This window comes from Diabrotica undecimpunctata, chromosome 6, assembly GCF_040954645.1.
Source record: "Diabrotica undecimpunctata isolate CICGRU chromosome 6, icDiaUnde3, whole genome shotgun sequence".
NCBI classification, from domain to species: Eukaryota; Metazoa; Arthropoda; class Insecta; order Coleoptera; family Chrysomelidae; genus Diabrotica; species Diabrotica undecimpunctata.
In genome coordinates this window covers 118,684,990-118,704,756 of record NC_092808.1, presented here as the reverse complement: position 1 = coordinate 118,704,756, position 19,767 = coordinate 118,684,990, and the positions used below count along the sequence as shown (strand labels likewise).

At 30.5% G+C, this 19,767-nt stretch overlaps 1 protein-coding gene across 2 annotated transcripts in view; it reads left to right on the top strand.

Moving 5' to 3' along the window:
* The window catches only part of Ten-a (Teneurin-a transmembrane protein), a 621,367-nt gene that overhangs the window by 236,643 nt on the left and 364,957 nt on the right, over positions 1 to 19,767 (top strand). The window lies entirely within an intron of this gene.

The window sequence follows — 19,767 nt, the reverse complement described above, 5'->3', positions numbered from 1 at the left end:
AAATTGATTTATTAAATTTAATAAGGTATGAGAAAATTAATATTTAAAAAAATAATAAGTAAATTATTTATTTTAAATATTATTTTGGGGTATTGTGACGATTAAGGTTTATAGAAAATAATTTATAAGTTATATACTACATAATATTAGATATTTGGTTGTTTTAAATAAGTTATATACTAGAGAATTTAATAAAAATATATTTATGTGAGGGCATTTTTAATAAATTAGCATATAATAATTGTAAAAAGTTTTATTTAGTAATTTTAATTTTGTAAATAGATTTAAGTGAGCCATGTGCCTAGGCAACCAAAAATACTCTCGGAGATTGACAGATATTTATACTCTGAAGTGACGTTTAAAAATATTTACGAATATAAAGTGGGTTATAATAATATATTGTTTGAAATGTGTATTTTATTAAATTAGAATGTTAAGTTACTAATTTAATTATATATTCTGATCTGAAAAGCCTAAATGTAAACAAAATTATTATTAGAAAAGAATGGAATTCTCTGGATCTCCGGAGATGGCCATGTTTGCGAAATGGTTTGTTCCAGAAAATTCAGACAAGTATTTGATAGAACAAATTAGAACATGATATCTTACGAGATGGTTCTGGAATATCCGAAAGATATAAATACCCGTGATTTGGATTCAAGATGGCAGTTTTTGAAAGTTTTTAGCAGTTTTATCATGAAAGTTAGTTAGAAGATAGATACATTTACTTAGTGAAGTCAATTGTTCAGGAGTTTTTTGAAAGTTTTTAGTCAGAAAAGTTTTAGATAGTGCAGTCAGAAGAGTTTTAAGAAGTTTTTAGGCAGTTTTGGAAGTTTTTAGTCAGAAGTCAAGCAGTTTATTATGAAAGTTAGTTGGAGTCAGTGAATCAAGTACAAATAGTCAAAATGTTTAATATAGTGAGTTAAATGAAGATTAAAAATTATATATAATTTAATGCACATTTATAATTATACACAAATAATTATTGAAGATAAAAAAAGGTATATTGGAAGAAATTAAATTATATTATGTTTGGAGATTAGTATAAATCAACTTATAATAATTGGATATTGGTATATTGAAAAGAAGAATAAATATAAATGCTGTTTGCTGGTTTGGTTGGTGGTGTATACATGCTGGTGAAGAAAACTATATCTTAAATTGGTAGAAGCTGATAATTGCAAAAAGAAATTTCACAAAAACAAGGATAACCGAAATACGAAGACTTTCAGTGGTGATTAGAATATATATAGTGGAAAACAGTTCATTTAGGCATTCAGTGAAAGAAAGGTACAAAATTTTGTTAATATAATTTAGTTAATGTCATAACAATTTCAATTTTGAAGATAGTTTGTTTAAATTTTAGATTGTCTATAGAATTTAATTAGTTTTATAAGAATATCAGTTTAAAGATAGTTTATTTTAAATTTACATTGACTAGGTTAGATATATATGTGTGTTTCATAATAGTTATAATAAAGATAATTTAAAAAAGTACTTACAAACTAATTCTTTGAGAACCGCGATAAAAACCCTATATATTATATTATTAAAAATACTCATTGCTCATCATTCAAACAAAAAACACATCATAACAATATATATATATATATATATATATATATATATATATATATAAATTTATATATATATATATATATATATATATATATATATATATATATATATATATATATATATATATTATGAACATGTACAAATATATGAATATTCAAATACATACAGATTTTAAATTAAAGTTTAAAGTTACAACAAATAGAAATCTTTTTTTTACTTTTGTTGACTTTAGTACAGAATCCGTGATAGCAGAATTCGGGGATGATTTTTTATAAAACAGATCGATGCCATGTTTAGTACAATTGTTTTAAAGCTGGCCTGAAAAATTTCGCAATAAAAGATTCCGCTCTGTCAAAAATTCCTGCTTCAATTCAGACAAGGAAAGTTTTTTAATTTGAATGTCTTTGAAGTTTTCTTTATCCACAACTAAACAGTTAATAACTATGAAAAAGAAAAGCCAATTCCATTAGATTAGTACTTTCAAAAGGCTCTTTAAAAGAAATCTCGAGAAGGTATTAAAATAAATAAATACCAGTAACAAAAACATAACTTCAATTTTTAAAAAATATCTAGACATTACCTTTTAACTTTTTTTGTATGGAGAATTTTTATTTTCATAAAATTATTATAGAAATATATTACATATATATATATATATATATATATATATATATATATATATATATATATATATATATATATATATATATATATATATATATATATATACATATATTATTGTGATCTGCCTTTTCATACTTTTTATTTAACTCTTTATTTATTTATTTAATTACTTTAATTAATTATCTAAGTATCGCAACTCATATAAAAAAACAATCTCATTGTGCCATTTTATAATAGTTATTTAACCAACAAGTGTATTAGTAAGGGCGATGAACAATTGAGATATTTTGAAATGTTCGAAATTGTTAATCGCCATTTTAATTCACGAGTTCGTTACAAAACTTTTCCGTCGACCGAACTTTTCAGAAATAAAAATATCTTAGTTTAAATTTTTATTTACTTAACGATAAATAATGACATACAATGACAGACAGTACTTACAGCGGCTATGTCATTTTAAATAATTTTTTAGTGGGAATATAAATAGGTACCTATATGTTTGGTTGCCTACATCACAGGTCACTGCCAATCACAGAGCGTTAAATGTGGTTAAATTAATTTATACAAGCAATGTATGTTGTGTTGCCTATAATAAAATCGTTCATTAATAGAAAATCATTCATTAATAGGGGTCATTAATCAATGATTTTGAGGGTGTTAAAATTAATCATAAATGGATGGTCGACGGAAAAAATAATAAATCAGCTTAGGTTATACTTATATTTTCTCGTGGCTTCAAGTATCTCTTAATTGTTTCTTCTCGGGATAAAATAAGGAAAGGAAATAAATAGAAATAACATAAGTATACAAATACAAATATCTTTTATTATCAAAAGAAATAATATAAAAATTTTTAAATATTGCAATTTTTGTTTATATGTTTTTGTACAAACAATTCTGAATATTATAAAAAGAAATCTTTTAAATTCATTACGCAATATTTATAATTATCCTTTGAAGTAAAAAAAAATACTTTTATAAACTTGATGGTATCTTAAATAGCGATAATTTTTGTTCTTCCGATAGTATAGAGTCTTTTATTTGAAACATACAAAAAAAATTATATCATAAAAATTATTGGCTGACCTTTTAACTCACACACGACGATGTATTCTTTCGACCATAACAGCTCCCCCTTATTAATTATGTTAGGCTACCAATCAAAGCCTTCTCCGTTCTAAGTGTCCACTTGTCAGCATACCAGCAACCTCCAAAAACACGAGCAGGCCTCTTTTACCAGTACTCGTTCAACAAACTACAAAATTCTCTCCTCTCTTTCATATACTAACAATCTTTCACTTGGACTTTATAGAATCCAGGAGGTATTCGACTTCTCAGCTTGGATCTATCTCTCGTTTCACCTTTCAGCCAATCACTTCTAATTATTAAACTACTGGCACTTGCTTCTAAATTGACTACCTAAAACTTCAACTGCTTGTCTTTGATGACCATTACATAATAATCTTTTTTACTCCTTTCAAACTATTCACTCCCTTTTCTCATTCAAAACTCGCTAACCAATCAGAAAATTTCTATATCCTGCCTCTTAATTTATATCAAAAAAATCCAAGCATTGCTTGTAAACAACTTTCTTTGAAAATGATAACGGTTTTTTTTTGTGACTTACTTTCTAAATATAATAACTAGGTACCTGGCGGCTTTTGGCCTTTCCAGCGAAACAAAAACAAAGGCTTTTAAAATTGTATATCTACAAATACCGGGAAACAATTGTCTATTCACTTTAAAGTATTTACTAATGTTTTTCAGTCCTTCACGGTAAAATTCATTATGGATAAATCCACTGCTTAAAACTACTTGTAACAAATATTTACAAATCGATGTACAGGGCGTTGGAAATTTATGTGCCCGCCTTCTATAATAAAATCAAATTTTTATTCTATCTTTGATTGATAAAATGAATCATAACAAGAAAAGGTTATTGCGAGTTAATGGTAAAATAAAGGTAAAATATATCGGCATAAATTAATAGAATTTAGATACGGCAACATCGAAGAAATATACGAGCATATAAAGGCGAGTATAAAGCATACAGCATTCGAAGCCCTTGAGGAAAAAGAACATATAACAAATAAACAGCACTATTATGAAATAAATGAACCAACAAAAAGAATAATTGAAGAAAAAAAGCAACTATACAGAAAATGGCTGACTACAAACAACGACAAAGTTTATAAAGAACCTAGAGAAAAAGATAGAGAAGTGAAAAAACAAATAACACAGCAAAAGAATGAAGAATGGGAAAGAATCTGCTTAAATATTGAAACATATATAGGAGGTAAAAGAACTTCGGAGTCATGGAAACTACTGAGAGGATTGAAACAAAACTCAAAAGAAAAAATTAAATTGGGAAATATACAGGACAAAGAATGGAAGGACTACTACAAGGAACTATTAACAGAACAAAGACCACAATTCATTGGAAAAGAAAACAGGCGAAGACGAAGCAGATTCCCACAACAAGAAATAGAAATAACAGATAGGGAAATGAGAACGGCATATATGACATCTATATTTAAGAAAGGAGATAGAAAACGATGCAAAAACTACAGAGGAATAAGGGTAATATCATCAATAGGAAGATTATATGGGAAGATACTGCGAGAAAATATAGAGCAAGCGATAAAAGGCAAAATCGGGGAGGATCAGGCAGGCTACACGGCAGGAAGATCATGCATAGACCACATATACACACTGGAACAACTGTTGGAAAAGAAAAAAGCAAAAAATAGAGATATACACTTGGTATTTGTGGACCTGAGAAAGGCGTATGATTCTGTACCAAGGTCAGAACTATGGGAGTCAATGTACAAATTAGAAATACAGACGGAACTCATAGAAGCTACAAAAGCTCTGTATAAAGAAAACAAAGTGTCCATTAAAATGGGAACAAGAATCATAGGAGACTTCACCACAACAAAAGGGCTCCTGCAGGGCTGTTCCACATCTCCAACCCTATTCAAAATATATTTAGAGAAAGCCTTGACTACATGGAAAAGAAAATGCGAAGGCATGGGTGTACCGGTACGGAACGAATACCTATATACGTTAAGTTTTGGAGACGATCAAGTAGTGATTGCACAAGACCAAGACGACCTTAGCTACATGATGAAGTAACTACAAGAAGAATATACCAAGGCTGGCCTAGATATTAACCTCGCGAAAACAGAGTACCTATCTACAAGTGAAGAAGACATAGAAGATCTACAGATTGATGACAACGTAACAATCAAAGGAAAGTATAAATTCAAATACCTGGGGTTTATAATCACAAAAAAAGGCAACAACAGAGGAAGAAATTACACAAAGATTAGGACAAACAAGAACAGCAATCCGACAACTTAACTCAGTATGGTGGGATAGACACCTAAATATGAAGACAAAAACGCAGATTTATAAAACATTAGTGCGAAGTATTATGACATATGGGGCTGAAAATTGGATCATAGACAAAAAAAACAGCAGTAAGATAGTAGCAACAGAGATGGAATGCCTGCGAAGATGCTGCAGAGTAACAAGAATGGATTGGAGAAGTAATGACGAAATAAAGCAAAGAACATAAATAGAAACAGACATACTAACATATATATACATATACAGACATACTATATATATATAGAACAAAAAAGACTAAAGTGGTATAGACATGTAAGAAGAACTAGCGACAGCAGATTGATAATGAGAATAACCGAATGGAGCCCCATAGGAAGGAGGAAAAGAGGACGACCCCGAAAATCCTGGAGGAACGAAGTAGACGACGCCAGGAGTAAGAGAGGACTAAACGATGGAGAATGGAACAACAGAGAGAGATGGAAACGGTTGTGCTAGGGAAGGCAGTGAATACTGTAGAATCCCTAAATATATATATATATATATATATATATATATATATATATATATATATATATATATATATATATATATCGGCATAGCTCGCAACAAAGAAAAAAAATATAATAAGACATGTGTATGAGATGGTAGCCAACCATATATCTGACTATTGGTCGTCTTCAGTACGGTGCAGCCAAGTTAGAAAAGGAGCATATTAACCCACAAATTGGTCGCATTGCTCCTGTAGTGATCCTTTCCCAAGTTAGTATGCTCCTTTTCTAACTTGGTTGCACCGTACTGAAGACGACCAACAGTCAGAAATACGTATATACGGTTGCCTTCCATCTTATTCACATGATTTTGGAGACATTATAAGACTTTTTGGTTTGAATCAAAGAATCGGCACGAACGGCTGCCGAAGTAGAGATACTGGAATAACAGTAGATGGAAGCTAACAAAGGAACATTTTAGCTTAGAAAATAGAATCACTTCAATAAAAATGCGACCAATTTTTTGCATTCTAGTTATAAGAACCTGATGGTTTCCAGGGCAACAACTAAGAATAACCAAGGAGGTAGCGACACCTACCTGAGGAAAGGATTGCCGACCGTCAAAGGTTTAAAACAAATAAAAATGTTAAAAGAAAGGCAACCATAAATGCGTATTTCTGACTATTTGGTCGTCATCAGTACGGTGCAGCCAAGTTAAAAAAGGAGCGTGTTAACTTATTATGTTGTACATATGTTGTATATATGTTGTATATATGTTGTATATATGTTGTATATATGTTGTAAATTGTTCCAAGTTAAAACGCTCCTGGTTCTAACACTCTTTCTGGTTAAATGTGTACATAATTACGTGACAAATGAGCGATATTGGTGATATTGCGCCATCCCTTGATACATAAATAACTTTTAAATAAAATTACATAATTTATTATTATAAAAAATTTTAAACCTTGAGAAGGATGTTACTTAGTAAGTTTTAAATTGATATATGAACTCAAAAATAATTAATTACATGAATAAAAAATTATCAAATTAATAAATTATTAAATTTTTAACACCAGTGAGATGGTAGAAATTTCACTGTCTGTTTCCAGATGTATATTTTGGATCTATAACAGATTATAAAAAGGAAAAAAGAAACTCCAACTTAACATTAATCGATGAAACATAAACGCAATCCTTAGTGACAAAAAGAACAAAAAGAAAATAGCCCGAACTTAAATAAATTCCCCAATCCGGAATAATTCTAAGAGAGAGAGGTTTCCATAAGGTTTAAGTTATGTGGTGGATGGCTACAAAAATATATCTCAAATCAGTTTTCCGTTCTTGTTATGTAGGGAAAAATAGTTTTAGGTTGGCACAAAAAGTTGAGTAAAGGAATAAAAATCCTTATCTGTTAAAAGTTTGTAGAAAATAATCATGACCTTGTAACCTCGGAAACCTTTTTTGGATGGTGCTAGAAATTTTACCAGTGGAGACACTGCGAACGGCAGCTAGATGGTTGGTGAAGAGCGAGTCGGGGGTTCGAAACTAGCTTTTGGACAGAATGGATCCAACAGAAGAGATAATAAAGATAAGACAAGAGAAGATAGATTAGAAAAAACAGAGAAATAGATAACAAGAGAGATAGGTAAAATTACCAAAGATAAGAGAAGATAAGAAAAAGCGCGACACTTAACTTTTTGGGCTCACAAGAGAAAAATGAAAAAACCTTAGAAATGAAAAGAGGTAAGGGGAGATAATTAGGTTATGGGACCAAATAGAAGAAAAGATATTAACAGTTATTTACTAAATAAATGTGGTCCACACACTACATAAACAAATATTAAATAATATGTATATATAACGAGTTTATTACACGTTCCAGTCATCTACTTGTAGACCCCTATCTTCCATTGCATCTTGTCTCCACGATCTTCTTGGTCTTCCCTTTTTCCTGCGGTTGGTGGGGATCCACTGTAACATTCTCTGTGGCCATCGTTGATTATTCATCCTTTCTACATGGCCATACCATTTCATCCTTTTGCATTCTATAGTTTCCAGGACGTCAATGTCTATGCCCATACGCTCTCTGATTTCAGTATTCCTTACTCTTTCTCTTCTAGTGAGTTGGCAACATCTTCTCCAATAATTCATTGCCATAGCTTTTATTTTGGATGCGTCATTTTTATTTATTACCCAAAGCTCTAAACCATATGTAGCAATGCTTTCTATGATACTTTTGTATATCCTAATTTTTGTGTTTCGGGTGATGTGGTTATTCCAAAGTATACTATTCAGTTGACGTATTTCTGAATTTCCTTGACCAATTCTAGTAGCTATTTCTTTTGTATTCCGACCATTGTTTGTAATGTTTGCACCGAGATATTTATAGCTATCAGTATTTTGAATTTATTTGCTTCCTAGTTCTAAGTGCTTTCCTTCACCTCCCACTACTACGTACCCTGTTTTTGATGGATTAATTGATAAGCTCCACTTAGTATATTCTTCATCTATTTTTCGTAACATGTAGTGGATATCATCTTGATCTTCTGCAAGTATTACTTGGTCATCAGCAAAATACAAACTGTACAGTGTATGGTCTCCAATTTTAACTTTAAATAATATGTTCGGTGGAATTTGTCCACCTACTTACCTACAAACATATACAGCCTGATCTCTTTCCTGGTCAAAGATATCGTAATAGTTAAATATTTTTATTAGCAAGTATTCAGAGGTACTTTATTATCAGGAAACTGATTAGGAGTAGACAAATAAAATTCAGTATGTAAACAAAACAAAATATATTCAATTACTGAATCACCATACAAGTGAATTCCAACAACAATAAATTTACCGTAACATCTAAAAAAAAAATGCGAAATCTTCTAATATAACAGACATAGACACATGCACATGTAAATAAGATATAACATTAAGGAGAACTTAATGTTTTTAAACAAATTCCAAAAGAGTATGAGAGTATCAGCGATAAACACATAAACAATGGTGTTTTTGAAAAAGGGATTTAAAAAGGCAAATAACTATACCATATTGAGGAAAAGCTGCTCTTTAAAGGAGAGCTGTTTGTAAGAAATTCAACGAATTTTATTACTCTCTTCCTACACCTTTAAAAAAAGGGGCCTTTCCAAAAAAATTACGATTGCTCTCAAATTTCTAATAAAGTAGCTATCAAGCAATCTGCATGTTTCGGTACTTCTTTCAGGAATAAAAAAGCTGAAAGATATAGGAAGAATTAGGTCTATAAAGAAACAAAATTCTAAAGTACCGTTACCTTCTCATAGAAAACTATATCGGCACCTCTCATTCCTTTCGGCGGGGTGCAAAAGGAAGGTTTGTGGGTAAGGTCGTTGGCGTAGCTGCGGTAATTGCAAAAGGTTTTAAAAATTATTTTTAAAGTAATATATAATTATTAATTACTAATTTAACTATAAAAAAAATATTACAACCTTAGAAAGTTTAGGCCTATTAAATATTTTTTGGAATCAATAATATGGTTAAACTGCTTGGAGGAAAAATATATGTTCAGTATATTCAAAATATGCAAGATATTTTTCAATAACAATGTCAGACATATGACACTAAAAATTATTTTTCAGATGTAAAATAATGAATAATACAAAATGTGGGCATATTAGTATGTCAAAAGAAACTTATCAAGCTAGTTTTGAAATAAAATCTAATAAAATAACAAACAATTCTTGCCACATTAATCCAACAAAAAAAATGGGATTTCTTTTAACTAAAACTGATTTTTTTAATACGTTAACGCTGTTCTTAACTCTTCATATAACTAACATCGCCATCTTTTCACTCTATCTCGGTAAGTATTGGGAATTGCCTCTCTTGTAGTGATTACAAAATTATTATTTTATAAATCATAATCGGAGACGTTTTTGGATTAATTAAGTGACGAAACGTTACAAACAAACAATGAATCTTAATTGACTAAGTATAAAGATACCGAGCTTGACCAGCAGGGAAAATGAAGTAAAGCTTCAATCTACATAGACCAATAAATTAGGAGACTGCATGACTCAATATGAAAAATATACATCTTAATATATGAAAACTAAAGTGCATAAGACAACAATATGCCCCATTATGACGTACATTGTAAAAACGCGGCCTTGCCCAACTAAAAAAAGCATTAATGAAAACAACAGATGAAAATTATAAGAAGAATAAACTCAGTTTTATTATAAGCCTGCTTTTTAAATTTTAAAATATATTAGAGGATGTATCTAAAAATTAATGTTTAACCGAATATTCATAAAAAATGTATAGACATCCTGTAGCTTAGCTATTTTGTTTGCCCTTTGGTTGTTTGTGTTAGTCAACTTTTAAACATAATACGTAACACATAAAACGAAACCGGAGTATTTATCTATTCCCTCTTTCGCGTGTAACTCAAAGACAGGCCTGAAAAGGCATACCGTTTCTTCCTTCTCCTCCTTCTATATAAATTAATCCCTGGAAGATAAGTGAGTTTGAAATTAGTTTTTCCTTACCTTCTCTGGCTTTATGTTGGAGCTATGTTAAGAAAAATACCGCAGCATAACTTCGTAGGCGCTCTCTCCGCCAAGACAAATACTTTTAAATTAGAATCAAGTTTGATGCAGTTATCGGAAACAATTACGAAGTTTCGAATGGATTTTCGAGTTGTTCTTGTATTGTTAGAAACGTTATCGTGCTGTTATAAGCTTTGTAGATGCTTACTTACGATTTAAATGAGAAAACTCCTGTTGATTTACTATTTATCCAAGTGTACGGTATATTTCAATGAAAAGTAGTTTTAATATATACATTACAGTCTGTCCGTAAAGTATAGAATAAATTCGATATTTCCTAAATGAAACGCCTTTTTAAAAAAATCTAAAATACGTCGATTTTTAATTTTAATCTTCTACATTTTACAATAAAGTTTCATTACACAAGGTGATATTTTTAGATTGATAAAAATGAGCTGATTCCAAAAAAGTATAATACTGGGGGTCTAACGGATATAATTTGAAAGATATGCGCTTAGAAAATAAATTATTTATTATCAATTGCAAAAAAGTAGCCTACTTCTAGTTTTTGGTAAACTTTAATTATTTTTAGTAACGTTCAATAACAATTAAGTAGTACAATAATTGTAATATCTGGCAATTTTTTGAGATATTCAATGTTTTAAAATTATCTACCTTAAGTCTAAAACTGTGACAATGTAACCTTAACAGTTTACTTAGAAATATAAAAATGTAATATCAGGAAGGATAATCTACTTAAAGCAACAAAGTAATATTATGCCTTGTCTACAAGAAACATCTTGTACAGTTGACTTAAAGAACTTAATTAAGCTGATTTTTTTCTGTTTGATCAAAATGATCCGCCACAAGGGCGAAACAACTAAAAAAAACGGTAGAAAATCTACTCACCAGTTGTATGACATTTAGCCTTACTCCCTTTTGTTGCAGAAGTCTACAAAAGGCAATTCGATTTTAGAGTCTTTAGCAATTGAAATTTGAAATTATTGATAACTATTATTTTTCGTCCGTGTTGGCTCAAAACCTAATCAATGAGCAATTCATTATCCATAAAGGAACGACGGCAAATGAAGAAAAATTTTTCTTTTCGCATAGTTTTAGGTAGCTATCAATAGAATTTTGCGAAATTCCCAAATAAAAACCAATGAATTACGTTTGCATTTAATACTTCTTTTTTAGATTTATTCTATCAAATTATCAAATCTTAGCGGTTTGCAACACGTTTATGGTTTATACCGGTCACGGGGTAGGTGCAGGTAGGCCAGTGATGAGTATACCAATCTCTCGGGGTCTATTTTAAAATCCCTAGTTTTATGGCAGTGATGAGTTTGTACTATGTACGAGGTTATTTTTCACGTGATGCTCTCTCCATAGATTCTAACTCGATGCATTTTGTCGAAGATTATTAAGTTGTGTAAAAACTGTTCTATATTATATAACAATATATATATATATATATATATATATATATATATATATATATATATATATATATGTTTTTTTATGATGTTTTATTATTAATTAACACTAATTTAATTAATCCAATTATTTAATTAATTAATTCACTAATTTATGCATAGTCATACAAATCAATTACTATTAAAAATTCTCAGGGTGCCTTTTTAATTTTACTTTAATCAGTTTACTTTATATATCTCTTCTAGTGGGTTCAGTATCTCCTAGTTGCTCATAATCGGGATAGAACAGGAAATGGAACTAACATTAAAACAACATAAATATGCAAACAAATTATTATTTATTTTCAATAAGCAATACGATGAATATTAATAAATAACTTTTGTGGACAATTATCTTTCCCAACAAACTCCTATACTCTAAATTTAATTTTAATTACAAACTATCTATTGATCTGTTTTATAATAATATCTACTAAAAAAAATGACCATATAAAAATATAATTTATTCACAAAAAAAAATAACTCTTTGAAACTTGGAATCTTAGTTCGTATACTTATATTTGATTTTATCTTTAGAATATCTTAAAATTTTCTTTCATTCAAATTATTTGACTGACCTTTATTTTTTTACACCAATGATGTCTGCTCTCGATCAAACCACAGTTCCTTCCTTGATTGATTATGTTACCGGCAGACCAGAAGAGAAGACGTGTTTTCGTGTAGTCAATCTGAGTACCAGTGTTTTCGTTTGTTAGTGAAAAAGGTGGAAGCTGAGAGCAGATCAAAATCGAGAAGATTAATACCTCTTTTGAGTCTGCATAGTCCACGAGATATAATTGAGAAAGAAAGGAGAATTTGTGAATAAAGAGTACCGGTCAAAAGAGGCTTGGGCTTATGTTTTCGGAGGAGTAGTTTGCTGGTATGCGGTTTGGATCGATGCTGAGAACAGGAAAGATTTGATGGTAGCCGGACATAATTAATCAAGGAAGGAACTGTGGTTTGATCGAGAGGAGACATCATTGGTGTAAAAAAATAAAGGTCAGTCAAATAATTTGAATGAAAGAAAATTTTAAGATATTCTAAAGATAAAATCAAATATAAGCATACGAACTAAGATTCCAAGTTTCAAAGAGTTATTTTTTTTGTGAATAAATTATATTTTTCTATGGTCATTTTTTTTAGTAGATATTATTATAAAACAGATCAATAGATAGTTTTTAATTAAAATTAAATTTAGAGTATAGGAGTTTGTGGGAAAGATAATTGCCCACAAAAGTTATTTATTAATATTCATCGTATTGCTTATTGAAAATAAATAATAATTTGTGTGCATATTTATGTTGTTTTAATGTTAGTTCCGTTTCCTGTTCTATCCCGATTATGAGCAACTAGGAGATACTGATATATATATATATATATATATATATATATATATATATATATATATATATATATATATATATATATATATATATATTAATAACAATTACCACATAGAGCATAGAACATAATTCTTTGAGTTATTTCTAAATATTTTTGTGGTTTATTTATTTAATTATAGCAAATTATTAATATTCCTTAAATGTGAATTTATATTAACAGATTCCTGGCAGATGTAAAAATTAGTTAAAATTGCCCAATAAACACAAAGTACGTATGTTCTTTACTGTACACCCTTTGTAATCCCCAAGATAATAATTTCTAGCTGGTCACAGCTATCCCCGACAGCTACCTGTTTAAAATGATATGGTGACAATGGCTGTTTCATAAACAACTCTAATGGCCTTTATATATCATCGTTGACGGTCGGGAGATTATTCTGGTATTGTGACTTTCACCTTAGAAAATGTTTGGTTAATCCCTTTGATAATCATTGCCACAGTTAACACTGAGTATATGTACCTATATTGAAGTTGTTTTTATTTATAAGCAGTAATGTAGTCGTAAGATAATATGTTAAAAAGTGATCAAGTGTACTATGCACATATTTCTAATTGTTTTCATTATTTGATTAAAATATATTCTGTTTTAAATTATATATAATATTTTGTTTAATTTGTTTTTCTTCCAGTTTTTGATTTGGTTTCTCCATGTTAAAGATTTTGAATTTTAATTTCTCCAATTGATACTAAGATGAATTTTGTATACTTCTCATTTTATTTATTTCTTCTTCATTCCAAGGATTAGGCATTTGTTGTTTTTTAGGGCCCCTTTGTATCATCCTTTCAATATATATACCTATATCTCTCCTTTTTTTCAGTTTGTTGATTTTCATCCATTATATTTATAATATAACATATGTTGTTGCCGTTTGGTTCTCTATTCTTTTATTTTCCTTTTGCTCTTCTGAAATATCTCATTAATCTCATTTCGCTAGTTTGGATTTTAAAGATTTTTATGCATTCTCACTAAATTTTCACATTCATATAAGAGAGTAAGTTTGGCCACTCCCTTAATTTTTTTATTAAGTCATCATTTTATCGGTTCTTGTTTTATTCGTCAATGGTACGTATATCGGTACATACACTGAAACTTGCCATTTTGTAGTTTTAAGCGCGTTACGTGAAATACCGGGATTCACGGGGTTACGGGGTGACCCATGGTGAGCCATGGGCGTAATAACATTAACTGGCGTGAACTTGAGCAATGGAGTGTGAGCGTGACTTGCGATAGTTCGCGATTGGACGCTCCCACGACCATTACACCATTTGCGTTCGAGGACTAATCTCAGTTATATCTATCTCAATAATCTGCATTTTGTGTTTTAGTGCCACGTTTTCAGAATGGCATTGAACGACGGAATTGAAAAAGACTTTCAGCAAAAATCTTTCTGACAAATAAATTTTGAATTAATATAATTTGGAAGAATTTTGCACGATCTAAAAGGGGGGCAGCCAGTTTCTTAAAAGATCAATATTCTTTTTAATCTCTTTCATTGATGTCATTTTTTAAACCAATGGGAGTTTATGGCTCTAAACAATACACAAATTCAAGTCCGAAGACTAATTACTTTAAATTTAAAATTTTTTATATTCAATGTATCTCTCAACATCTCAACATAAAATAATAGAGGAAACATAAATACAGCATACTTTTAACTTTAAGAATAAAACTAACTTCGTCAGGGCATTTGTGCGAATATGCACCACCAGTATGGAATACCAAAATGTCCTTAGTTTTCATCGATATATTTTCATATCCTCACCTACAACCCTAGTGAATCAAAAACATATTTTACAATCCACGTGACAATACTATACAGGTATATAAATTTACATATATAAGCATTTATAAAGCTCTTATTTAAAATCCAGTGATTTACATCTGATCGCCAATTAAAATCGAAATGTACAAAAAAACTGACGAAACACCCAAGGGAACTTCAATACAAGGATGAAGAACCCGACAACCAGTTGTTGAGTGAGCCCTTCCAAGAGCTGAATATTATTTATTTATAAATATAATATTCAATAGAATATAAATGGGTTTTATAACCATTATGCCATGCTAAAAATTTTAGTCAATGATATTTCACATTCTGCTATTTGTCTTCAAGAATCAAATTTTGAAGATAAACATTGCAATTCTTTTAACATTTTAGGCAAATAATAGACATGATCAGAAAAAAGCAAGTGGTGGAATGATCATTTATATTAAGAACAATCTTGAAGTACAAACAATTCTTCTTAAAATGAGCATACAAGCTTCCCAATGCATTATTATATGATGTATTTATGGACAAATATATATAGCAGATACGGCGAAAACACAAAGGCTACTGGAAACAACAGAAATGAAAGACTTACGAAAAATAACAAACCAAACTCTAAGATACAGAGTAAGAAGTGAGGAAATACGAGCAAGATGTGGTATAGAAGAAATAAACGCGTGGACCAAAAGACGAAAAGTGGAATGGAATCAACACATCGAAAGAATGACAGAAAATAGAATAGTACGAATAGCAAGAGACAAATCGCCAAATGGAAGAAGATCATTGGGACGACCGAGGAAAAGATGGTCAGACAACGTCAATTGAAGCAAAAAATCGAATTAAAACAGGCATTTTGCCTATTTATAAAGTAGGAAGAAGAAGAAGAAGAACTATCACAACAGCATTTAACTGGGATCCTCTGTACTTTTTATATGAGAGCGACCATTACCCAATTAAAATTTTTATATTTTCTTATCACGTTACCACCGAATACGAATTAGTCTCAAAATGGAAACAGTGAATATCGTATTATCAATTATAAATAACAATTAAAAACCAATGAGCACCAACCTGAGTTGGTGGCTCTCTAACCGAAAAAATGTGTGTGCACGTCCACTCAGCCGCCGAGTTGGCAAAATAAATTTTGTTCTCCTCGCCGGAGAACCCCTGAACAAGGTTTCTTGATAACGTCGATTAGGACATGACAAATATGGGAATACGTGCTTTTCAGAGGAACGCTATCGATGGGGACGACTGGAGAAAAATTCTTGAGGAGGCTAGGACCCACGCAGGGTTTTAAAGCTAGAATGATGATGATAATGATGAAATAAGTAACAGGTTTGAGCTAATTTTAACATAAAAATCTAAAATACATGGTTATCAGTAAAAGTAGAATAACATCGCGACAATTATTAGTTAACCAACAACCCATACCACAAATCACCAACTTTTGCTATTTGGATGCAAATTTAAACGAATGGTCTATGAATTAAGATAAGGATCAAGAAGGCAAGATCAGCTTTCACAAAATAAAAAAGAGTCAATGACCTTAACTAAAGCGTCGAAACTAAAGAGCTCGAAATATTTGTAATATGGTACTATAGAGGCATGTCGAGGATGTCCTGGATAGACAAAGTTACCAAAGCAGAAGTTCTGAATAGGTAGAATAGGTAGAGAGCGCCAACTAGTCATAACTGTCAAACGTCACAAACTGGAATACATTGGCCATAATACACTAGGTTATGACCTACTTTGGACCATTCGTTAAGAAAAAGTGCATGTAAAAAGAGGCCCAGGAAGAAGAATATTCTGGTTGCGGAACCTATGAAAATGCTTTAACTTGACCACTACCAAAAGTTTTAGGGCAGTGGTCAGTAAAGTTAAAATAGTCATGGTATCGTACAACTAAAGGCTTTGTTATACACTAAGCTTTTGTTCTTCTTTTAGGCACTAAAAGAAAAAAAATTGGTCAATCCCCCTTATAGTCGTACATATTTAGAAATATTTTTCTTAAGAAGAGGGCGCTGACATAAAATATAATTAAAACTAATAAAAACTTTAATACTAAAAGTTTTAAACTTACATAAATAGTATATCCTTGCAAGAATTACTAATTTTCCCTTTGGTCCGCTTACTTCATTCTGTTGCAAAAATAATAAATCGTTTAAAATTATACAATTGTGTTATTTCGTAAGAAAAGTGGTGTTTTACTTTTGCGTTGCATACTAAATAAAAAGATACCATCTCTTAGGAAGTATTTCAAAAATAATTTATTACCGTGTAGTTTTTCTTTTACAAGACTACAACAAAACTAATTTTCGAAGTTATTCGAAGTTTCTGGATTAATTTATGAAAGAGGGTCTCTGAGCTTCTAAAAATTATTTCCTTGAATAAGAAGCGAAAAGAGAAGCGTAGATGAACATAAAAGAATTATTGCTTTATAATGTAGAATGTTAAGAGCCTTTGAGAATGTTTGCTTGCTCAGATATATTCTTAAGAGTTTTTGGTTTTACTACTTAATGGGTATATAAAAAATATAATGTAAACTTTCTTATTAATTGTGTGAATTAAATTCAATTGAATATTTTATAAGTATACGCGTACAAAAAGCGCAACCTCCGGGTTAAGAAAAAATAAAATCGATATTATTTAGAATGGATACTCGACTAAAAAATTATGTCTTCTTCTAGTCTCAGGTATGCCCAGTACGTTGGGATCAACCATTCATATTCTTCATCGCTATGAATAGATTTTTTTCTGCCAGGTCCACTCTTACACTCTATTTTACTTTACAATGGATAATATAGTAAACTTCTCATCAACTGGCTCAAATATGTCAATTTTTTCGATCGCCTTTTTTGAAAAAATCTCTGTGCCTGCTCTTCTCAATGGGTCCGACATTGAAAATGTTATTGACCTGCAGCTTATATGTACATGGTCTAATATTCTAAATTAGCGGTGCCCAAATGATCGATTGCGATCGACTGGTCGATACTGACAGTTTCTGAAGTCGCTTGCGAAATAATGTAAGATTAATCTGGTCGAAATATCTAAATATTCCGACTTTCAAGGCAATTTGACTACTCGACGTTTGGGAATTAGACCGATTAATACCGAAAAAGGTAAAACGTACCTATTTACGAGTTTATGAGTTTACGTTTACCTATTTTGTCGATCTTCGGTGGCGCTGCTTAAACGTATAAACTTTAAAAGGCATTATAAAACCTTTTGATTTTAATTTTCGGCCAAAGAGTGAGACGCAGATTGCAAGATTTGAATAGTAGTTTGAACGGAGAGCAATCCATCTTCTCAAGACCAGTAATACGGTCAGTAGCTTCAATAATCGCATCTTTGGAAGATGAAACTGTATTATTTAATAACACAGATTATCATGAAGAAACATTGGGAATCTTAACTGAAAATTTATACAATGGAATCTATACATATTTCTTTGCAGTTTAATAAGCCGATATGACTGATATTGCCCAGCTATATATTTTGATATTTTGATATTTGTATTGTCCGAATTGTCTGTTTTTTGTATGTAGGCTAAAGAAGAAAATATAACAGTGCAACCTCTGAAAGAAAACCCTCGCTAAGAACATATTATTTACACAGCTTTAAATTTTGCAAAAAAATATAAGCTACCGATTTACAAACTTGTGTGCGTTACAATAGATAGCGTACCATACATGACTAACAATATTGATCTACATATGTATAAAACTTGGTGAAATTGAACTTGATAAAATTTTATTGATCTATATCTAAAAAATTGATTTTATCAAGATTTGAGATATTGTTACATAAAATTTAACAATGTAAAATAATATTTGGGTGCCTATGATCATATAAACCATACACTAAATATTTAAAGGACTGGCTGTACAAGTATCGTCTGTTCAAACTTGCAGCAGGACTGTAAATGGTCCTTCACTCTAAAAATAAAAAATTATCAAGTAAAAATATTTCGTCCGATCCCATTAATCTAATATAAGTCAATCTACCTTGATCCTCTCTCGCTCTATTAAGGTCTCATTTTTGTCATGATCCCTGTTATCAGGTCGATCACAATATTAAAGTTATCTTTGCTTTGCTATCGAAATATTTTTCGATAATGTTTTCGACGGAGATTTCTCCTAGACTTGTTTTCAGGATCAGTCTTTCTATTTCAAAGAGCATGCAGACAAAGATACAGTTTAGTACGTCGTCTTAAATGTTGCACTTTTAGCATTGGTCATTTACAGTCTTCTTTATGACATATGTAAACTAAATAAAAGAAACACTTTCTGGTGAAAAATTGCGTCAAAAAATTATTTAATCCTGTTTACCTACATGGGAATCAGGTGGTCACATCTAGGATAAGCCATTTGTCCATTGGAGTACCTATCATGAAAAGTAGATTGGGTTTTTCTGCGGCCTTTGAAAATGACGTTTTATGTGTAGACAATCGTTTAATTTCATGGAACTTTTATTTACTAATTCTTCTAAGTCCTAGTTTATTTTAATCTGAATTAGCAGGGCTGATAATCCGCATACGCTATAACTTT